Genomic DNA, 10021 nt, shown 5'->3' with positions numbered 1-10021 from the left:
GGTAGGTAAGATCTCGTCAAGGTTAACTTAAATGGATAGAGATCACTGAAACTTTTTTAAAGTTTTCAAGCAGACAATTTCATAAGAGTATTATATTTGGGGTACGCGTCGTGCACTTTGGTTTTAGTCCATCATTTGGTTAGGTTATTATAATTTATACGGTATTAAAGTAACTCTTTTTGGTAATTAAGGCCAAAATCAAACTAAAATGTATTTGGTACAAGTTGAACACTAAACTCCATAGAATTATCAAAGTTAATAAAACTCAGAATACCTATTTGCTTCTACGTTTGATGCTGGAAGGGACGGTTTGATGATGGTTTCTTTTTTTGATAGTGCTGTTAAAGATTACCCTGGTGTTATCTTACTAGTGGATGATTACAAAGACCCCAATACATGATGTATGTCATGGCCACAAAAAGACCCCAAACAAAGACGTAATGGAAAAATAAATTTCCATGACTATCAGTGCTTGTGATTAGTTGTGGAGCTAGAAAATTATCCAGGGGCCAACTAATTATAACAAAATTCTTGAAAAAACAAATTCATCAAGACAAATGCCTAGTTCCATATATTAACTTTAAAAACTCAAACTTTAAAAGCTAATATTTGAATAGAGAATAATATATATTAATTTAAAATATATATAAAAATAAAGAAAAATATATTATATATTAGATGTTAGTATATGAATAGTGAATAAGTTGATTCTAAAAACTAAAGAATAATTCCTCTCAGAAAAAAAAAGGAAGAAAAAAAAGAGAAGAATAATAAATAAAGTTATAAACAAGCACACACAGCCATACGCGCGCGTGTTTTAGCCAAAGTTTAGAGTCAATCAGCATAAACTTTAGGTGCTACGTTCAAAATATTTTTACAAGATTTTTACAACAAATCATAGGTGATAAGTTGTTATTGGTTCAAATTTGAACCTAACACTTAGATTACTTTTTTGCCTCAACAATAACAACTAGTAACAATCTACCACTTAAGATTTGTTGTAAAAATATTATGGACATATCATTTCTCTAAACTTTAAAGTTACAAGACAAAGTAAAACTACTAAAAGAGCACATAGTATCGCCCAAAAAAAAAAAAAAAAGAGAGAGAGAGAGAGGGGAAGAAACCGGTGGCTATCAACTTGGAGTGCTGGAGCATGAACTTAGCAGACCACGTCGGCAAGGCGATTCGATTGACGGCGTGGTGGCGTGAGGTTTTCACATAATAAACTGATATGCTTTATTTTATCTGTACTTTTTTCTTTGTTAATTTAGAATTTTTTTTTTTGAGAAACTGTTGATTTGGATTTTAGACAATTGGGGTTTTGTAAAGAGGCCACAATTAATGGGCCAAGGCAATATTTTGTTTTTTGGGTTTTTATTTTCCAATTTAATGTTTTGGTTTTCCTTTTCCATTTCTTTTTAAAAGTTTATATATTTGAGGATCTAATATAAATGTTTGACTAAAATCTACTCTATATATTTGCTAATAACAAAAAGTTCTAAATTTTTTATTTTGGGAGGTCAAATTCTAAAATTTCAGGAGGGGCCGAGAAGTAAGTTGTAATTGATTTTTTTTTTTTGACAAATCTAATGGGAATTTCAAAAAATCAGGGGGGGCCATGGCCCCCTGGCTCAGCCAATGCTTGTGATAGAGAACCAAATGGGTTGCAATTAACTTGCAACCACTCTAGGAGAGAAAGGCCAAACGAGGAAATATATGGAAAGGCTCTAGACTCACAATAATCTCTCAACATATGTAAAATCGATTCACCCCCAAGCCACACCGTGTGCACAAGGGAGACACATTCAAGCCTCTACAAGCCCTGACTTTCCTGCCAATAATGCTAGCTGTTATGTAAACAAAGCCAAATAAAGTGCTTCAATTTTCCATACATGTATTCATCCTACAAAGGAGACTTAGGAGTGCTATCCTAGTCAACTATCTTGAGGTTTGGGCTAATGCCAAACATATTCAAGAAAATTAAAAAATAACCAAATTGGTCCTTAAATACAAACGGTGTGTAACGCTCTGTGTCCTCTACTTAAAACAAATTTATACTGCAGTTTTTCATTAACTGGATTGTAGCTTTACATCATTTCTTGCTTTCCCCAATGCCAATAAGTGCTCTATAAACCAAAAGAAACTACGGTATAAATTTTTGCCTCTACCTCTGAAGGGGATAAAAATAGTAAATGGACGGAAACAGTGAGGACGGATCGACACCATGATTGACCCAGCTATGACGGTTAGGTGTTGCTGAATATCCGTCTTGTATAAATTAATTATGGATGCCACGTGGCATGTCGTTTGATATATTTCAGATAAGCTTCTGCTTTATCCCCACACAAACGTGTATATTTAGACTTCTTGCGACACACGTTTGAGAAGACTCCTATATGGAAAAGAACTTGAGAAGGAAGTTGTATTCTCAAAGAAAGGTAATTCTACTCACTATAAATACCCCAGAAACCCTAAGTATGAAGGTATGCATAATATTCTTAACTCTAGCACTCTAGGGTTAAAGGAACAAGATTCTAACTTGACCTTCGGAGGGTATTCGGCCGACACCACACCGGTGCTCTCTTCTAGGTCCTTTGTTTTCTTTTTGCAGGTGTTGCTTTCGTTTGAGGAGCGCTTGCAACTCACTGGTGATATTTTCGGCATCATCAGTTGGCGCCGTCTGTGGGAAAAATAACACTAAGGAGGAGGAAGAAAAACTTCGGATTATTTTAGCCTCGCTCTATCCCTGAGACAAAGAGTTGCATGGCACTCACCCGATCGATGGCAACGAACAACAATCAAGGCGACAAACCACGCGCCACCGCTTTGGAAAGGCAGGTCCAAACGCTTGCAGCGGCGGTTGAGCGCCTCACTAAGCAGAATCATGATCTGGAAGAGCAGTTACGACAAATAACTGCACATCAGAGCGCACCACAGGAAGATCAGGAGGGAGCTAGTCCCGAAGGAAGGAACGCGGAAAGACCTGAGGGCAGCAACGCTCCGACTAGACCCTAGCGACAAGAAACCAATCAACCGCTTGCTTTAGACCCGGTGCCGACTCACATAGCTACCGAAATGCAGGAGATGAGGGAACGTATGGATGCAATGATGAACGCGCTTAAGGGACGAGTATCCAGCAATCTGGACGACCTAGTCCATAGAACGGATTCACCATTCACAGCGTTGGTGAATTCATACCCCGTCCCTTCAAAGTTTAAAATGCCCCATGTGGAAAACTATGACGGATCCAAGGACCCGTTGGATCACCTGGAGTCTTTCAGAACTCTAATGCATCTTCAGGGCGTACCGGACGAAATCATGTGCAGGGCTTTCCTCACCACCTTGAAAGGGCCTGCGAGGGATTGGTACAGCAAGTTGACGCCTAATTCCATCGGCACTTTTAAGGAATTAGGTGCACAGTTCGTGTCACACTTCATTGGAAGTCATCGACACAAGAGGTCTATTGCATGTATATTGGGAATTAAACAACGAGAGGGTGAGACTTTAAGGTCTTATATAGCCCGCTTTAATAAGGAATCCCTCTCGATAGACGAGGCCGACGACAAGACACTTGTGGCAGCATTCACAAACGGGTTACAAGAGGGTAAGTTCTTATTTTCCCTATGTAAGAATGACCCAAAGACTATGTCCGATGTCTATTACGGTGGCGACGAAGTATATGAACGCGGAGGATGCCTTGGCCAGAGAAGACTACAAACCAAAGAAAAGGGAAAGAGAGGAAGATATGAAACCAGATAACGGACGAAAAGTGGCTAGAACCAGAGATCGACGAGAAGACCGGAGACCCAAACCGCCTTCAGGGAGGTTCACAAGTTTCACCCCCCTCACAGCCCCAATTGACCAAGTGCTAATGCAAATCAAAGATGAAGGAAGCTTGACATTCCCGGGCAAGTTGAAGGGAGATCCGAACAAGAGGCCAAGAGATAGATATTGCCGCTTTCACCGGGACCACGGCCATGATACGACGGATTGTTTTGATTTGAAACAACAGATTGAAGCCCTTATAAGGCAAGGAAGGTTGCAAAGGTTCGTGAGGAAGGAAAGAACTGATCATCCTCAGGAGCAGAATCCTAGACGAGAAAACGAGTGTCCTAGACCACCGGTAGCAGACATACGGATGATAATGGGGGGCAACGCTTCAGTAGGATCGTCCAAGAAGGCCAGAAAGACTTATTTACGGACGGTACAGAGTGTCCAATCGACGGGACCTTCATTAGAAAGAATACGGCGAAACGGCTCCAGCATCGAGTTTTTTGAAGACGAGGCCCAGCGTCTTCACCACCCCCATGACGACGCGCTTGTGGTTAGCATCCAGGTAGGGGATTTCAACGTCCACCGAGTTCTAGTAGACAACGGGAGCTCAGCAGACATCCTCTACTATCCTGCGTTCCAGCAGATGGGGATTGCAAAGGAGCGCCTGATCCCGGCACGCGCGCCCCTCGTCGGCTTCGGGGGAACCCGGGTCCATCCTTTAGGATCCGTCACATTGGAGGTAACGGTAGGAGACTACTCACGACAGATAACTAAAAATGTCTCCTTTCTAGTGGTGGATTGTTCTTCAGCATACAACGCCATACTCGGACGTCCTACTCTCAATGCATGGAAAGCCATCACTTCAACCTACCATCTGATGATCAAGTTTCCCATTGAACATGGGGTTGGAGAACTACGCGGAAATCGGGTAGCGCACGGGAATGCTACGTGGCCATGATGGAGATGGATGACCATGTACAGACAATGAGCATCGAAGAACAGAGAACAGTGGCGGAACCCGTGGAGTCATTGGAAGAAGTCCAACTAGATGATTCGAGGCCCGATCGAACCACCAGGATAGGAACCTCGGTCGACCAAACGATTCGACATGCGATCCTACTGTTCCTCAAAGAAAACCAAGATGTATTCGCATGGAGCCATAACGACATGCCAGGGATAGATCCGACGGTCATAGTCCATAAATTAAACGTATCACCTTCGTTCTCTCCAGTCCGACAAAAGAAACGCGTATTCGCCCCCGAAAGGGATCGAGCCGGCGAGAGGAAGTGCAGAAGCTACGAGAAGCGGACTTCATACGAGAGGTGTACTATCCAGACTGGCTGGCAAATGTGGTAATGGTCAAAAAGTCAAATGGGAAGTGGAGAATGTGCGTTGATTTCACGGATTTAAATAAAGCGTGCCCTAAAGACAGCTACCCGCTCCCACGGATTGACGCTTTAGTCGACTCCACAGCAAAGCATGAGTTGTTGAGCTTCATGGACGCCTTCTCGGGGTACAACCAGATTAAGTTGGAGAAGACAGATCAAGAGAAGACATCATTTGTGACGAGTCAAGGGCTTTTTTGCTACAAGGTGATGCCATTCGGGCTTAAGAATGCAGGAGCCACGTACCAACGATTAATGAACAAGATGTTCGAGCACCAGATTGGCCGGAACGTCCAAGTCTACGTAGATGACATGTTGGTAAAAAGCGTAAAGGCGTCGGATCATCTGAGGGACCTCCAGGAGACTTTCGACACTCTTCGAACGTACAAAATGAAGCTGAACCCAAGCAAATGCGCATTCGGAGTATGCTTCTTGGAAAGTTCTTAGGGTTCATGGTGTCCCGGGGCATTGAGGTCAACCCCGAGAAAGTGAAAGCAATTATGAATCTATCTCCTCCAAGGACGGTGAAGGAAGTGCAAAGCCCGACGGGAAAGATAGCGCCTTAAATAGGTTCGTATCAAGAGCAACCGACAAGTGTCTCCCTGTCTTGAGAACGCTAATGAAATCTATTGAGTGGCTGGACGAATGCCAAAGGGCATTTGAAGAGTTGAAGGCATATCCGTCCGCCCCGCCATTACTTAGCCCGTCTACGCCGGGGAGGAATTATTCCTATATCTTGCTGTCTCGTCGGCAGCGGTAAGTGCGGCTCTCATTAGAGAGGAAGGGAAGGTCCAGAAGCCTGTGTACTTTGTAAGCCGGGCGCTACGAGGCGCTGAGGAGAGGTACCCACAGATAGAGAAACTCACCTTCGCACTTGTAACTGCAGCTTGAAAACTGAAGCCGTATTTTCAAGCACACACAATAACAATCTTGACGGATCAGCCATTACGGAGAGCAATGCACAATCCTGAAACCGCCGGACGAATGGCTTTGTGGGCTATCGAGCTAAGCGAGTACAATATCCAATACCAGCCACGAACAGCTGTGAAAGGACAAATATTGGCAGACTTCATTGCGGAATTCACTACACATGAGGAGCGAGAAGAGACGCCTACATGGAGAATTCATATAGACGGATCCTCCAATAAGCATGCGGGAGGAATCGGGGTTGTACTCCATACCCCGGAAGGAGATAAGATTGAATGTATGATCCGTTTGGAGTTCCCTGCTACGAATAATGAAGCGGAGTATGAGGCCCTGGTGGCGGGATTGGAGCTTGCAATAGCAGCTGGGGCCAGGAAGGCAATGGTCTACTCCGATTCCCAAATCGTAGCTAGCCAAGTTAATGGGAGTTATGATTGTAGGAATGAACGAATGAGAAAGTACCTCGAAGAAGTGAAGGGTCGGACGAGTGCCCTCAAATTCACGATAACTCAGATACCGAGAGAAGAGAATCAAGAAGCGGATCAACTCGCAAAGGCTGCTTCGGCCGAACCTATGGTCGTCCCAGAGCAGGTATTGTCCTTCGTCCAATATTCATCGTTACTAGATAATGTTCAGTTGCAGGAACTAATCACTAGAGATGATTGGACGGTTCCAATTGTGGCGTACCTCAAGGACGGCAAGCTTCCAGACGGGAAGGAAGATGCAAGAAAATTGAAGGTTAGGGCTGCCCGATTCATGCTGATCAAAGGCATCCTCTACAAAAGAGGATTCTCCCGCCCTTATCTAAGATGCCTGGGCCATGACGAAGCGGACTACGTAATGAGGGAAGTTCATGAAGGGATCTGTGGAAACCACTCGGGATCAAGGTCTCTCGGTACACAAGCTACTCGTAGCTGGGTATTACCGGCCGACAATGCGAAGGATGCCCATGTATACGTGAGAGCCTGCGATAAGTGTCAACGGTTCGGCAATCTTATTAGGCAGCCAACGGAGGAACTCACACCTATGACGGCCCCATGGCCGTTCGCACAATGGGGATTGGACATCATGGGTCCATTTCCAATGGCGGCAAGACAACTGAAGTTCCTGGTAGTAGGAATCGACTACTTCACCAAGTGGGTGGAAGCGGAAGCTCTTGCTACTATCACGGAGAAAAATATTCGCAACTTTGTATGGAGAAATATTATCTGCCGATATGGGATTCCGAGAGTACTTGTGTCGGACAACGGGAAGCAATTCGACAACGATGCGTTCCGAGACTTTTGTTCTCAGCTAGGAATCAAGAATCACTACTCGTCGCCCGCTCATCTACAGGCTAACGGACAAGTTGAAGTCACGAACCGGTCCTTATTAAAGATCATCAAGACCCGGCTCGAGGGGGCAAAGGGCATATGGCCAGATGAACTACCAAGTGTCCTATGGGCGTACAGAACAACGGCAAGAACGCCAACGGGAGAGACACCGTTTCGATTAGCGTTTGGTGCCGAAGCCCTCATACCGGCAGAAGTTGGGTTGACGAGCTACCGTGTGGAAAGCTATGACGAGGGTAAGAACGCTGAAGCGTTACGCCTACAGCTTGACCTTGTTGATGAAGTCAGGGCAACAGCGGCTCAAAGACTGGCTCGGTATCAGGACATGATGGCAAAACATTACAACTCTAAGGTTCGGCACCGGGACTTCAAAGTTGGAGATCTAGTGTTACGAAAAGTGCTTGGCGCTACGAAAGATGCATCCCTGGGAAAGCTGGGTCCCAACTGGGAAGGCCCGTACCGAATCATTTCATGGCACAGGAAGGGAACGTACTACTTGGAGACATTAGACGGAAGGAAGTTAAGCCATCCCTGGAACACGGAGCACCTGAAGAAGTACTACCAATAAGTGCAGCAGTCACAATACCAACTGCCTTACTTTCCAGTTTAATTTTAGACAGTTATAGCTTTTACTTTTTAGAGCTCAGTTTTTTCTTTTTCATAAACAATTTGGTTTATTGAACTTATGAGAGGAATTTTTTTTAAAAAAAATGCATGCTGATGAAAATCTACAAGTCCACATAGTGGACGGATCACCCAAAGGGTGAAGAACCTACAAGTCCACATAGTGGACGGATCACCCAAAGGGTAAAAAAATCTACAAGTCCACATAGTGGACGGATCACCCAAAGGGTAAAAAATCTACAAGTCCACATAGTGGACGGATCACCCAAAGGGTGAAGAACCTACAAGTCCACATAGTGGACGGATCACCCAAAGGGTAAAAAATCTACAAGTCCACATAGTGGACGGATCACCCAAAGGGTGAAGAACCTACAAGTCCACACAGTGGACGGATCACCCAAAGGGTAAAAAACCTACAAGTCCACATAGTGGACGGATCAACCAAAGGGTAAAAAACCTACGAGTCCACAAAGTGGCCGGATAACCCAAAGGGTAAAAAACCTTAAGTCTAAAAAGTGGACGGATTATCCCATGGATAAATGTCTACATTATGGACGGATAACCTGATGGATGAAAAGTTTTACAACTCCATAAAGTAAGGCAGACTACACAAAAAGATTAGAAAATCTAGTTCATAAAGTGGACGGTTAGTAAAAAAACTCATTTGAAAGTCCGTTCACAAATGGACGGGTTATCTGAATATACGACGGATAATAAGCAAGCAACATGCAATTTAAGATTTGATAAGTCAAGTTTAAAAATTACAAATGACGGTTCAAACAAAAGTTCTCTTAACAGTGATAAATTTTTACAAAAGGGAAAGTGTTCTATTCGTTCTTCGGAGATGAGTTCCCGTCCAATGGACCGTCGTCTGGCTGAGTAGGAGGTTGAACGTCACCTTCATCGGCTGGAGCAGTGACGGCGAACACTTCATCTGTACTCTCTAACTGGACGGATTGCGCGAGTGTTTGCCCTTGAGCATCAATGTTGATGTGAGATACGTCCAACTCAGGGTACGACGACTTAACCTGACGGATAGCGTCGTCGAACCCGTCTGCAAAGGAGTTTCCAAGCTCCGTCAGAAGATTCTCAGAATCACGGTATTCTTGGACGGCTATCTCCTTGGCATTGTCAAGCTTCGACACCGTCTCCGTCAGCTGCTTATCTTTATTATTCAAAAGTTCACGTAGATGCCCATTCTCTTTCTCCACTTCGCCTCTAACTTGCTCCGAGCACTTGAGCTTTCTGTCCATATTAATCTTATAGGTCTTCAGCTCATGTAACTCCTCCTCCATCGTCTTGTTTTTCTGTCTCAGACGGTCCATGGATGTCTCGTGATTAAGGCAACGGCCAAAAAGCCCCTTCATCATCACCATGGCCTGGAAGCAAAAGAAAAACGATGTCATGATAATGACGGGCGTAAAGGAACTTAGCAACAATACTAGACGGATCCAAAATTACCTGAGCAAGAGTGAAGAGTCCCGTTTCACCCATCACTTCCGTCGAATGGTTTCCAAGGTCTGCGTAGTCGTCAGCAGTCAGCATGGACGACATCTTCTCGAGAGCATAGCTCGAGTCTTCCCGGAAGAGGACGGGTGGTTTCTCCCCTGGAGGTGTTGGACCCTTCATTAAACCTTTGCCTTTCCCGTGTTTGACGGGCGTTTTCTCAGCTTGTAAGGCCACGACGGGTTCGACGGTAGTCCTCTGTTTCTTCTGAGGACGGTCCGTCTTCTCATGTTGAATTCGTTTTGACGGTACCGTATGGGTCGTCCCCTTTGCTTGACCCCCGTCCTGCTTTTTCTTTGCTGCTTGCTGTTTAATAAGGGCTCTCCTCCTGGCGGCGTCCATTTCTGCAAATCATAGACGGATGAGAGAGGAAAGGTAAAGTAAAGCAAAAGAAAAAATGAAAGACGGGTATAGTTTTGACGAACTTACGTTTTCGAACTTTGTTATCGTACTGACGGGCAGCGGATGAAGGTT

This window comes from Castanea sativa, chromosome 9, assembly GCF_040712315.1.
Source record: "Castanea sativa cultivar Marrone di Chiusa Pesio chromosome 9, ASM4071231v1".
NCBI lineage: Eukaryota > Viridiplantae > Streptophyta > Magnoliopsida > Fagales > Fagaceae > Castanea > Castanea sativa.
Note: the sequence above shows the minus strand (reverse complement) of the source record.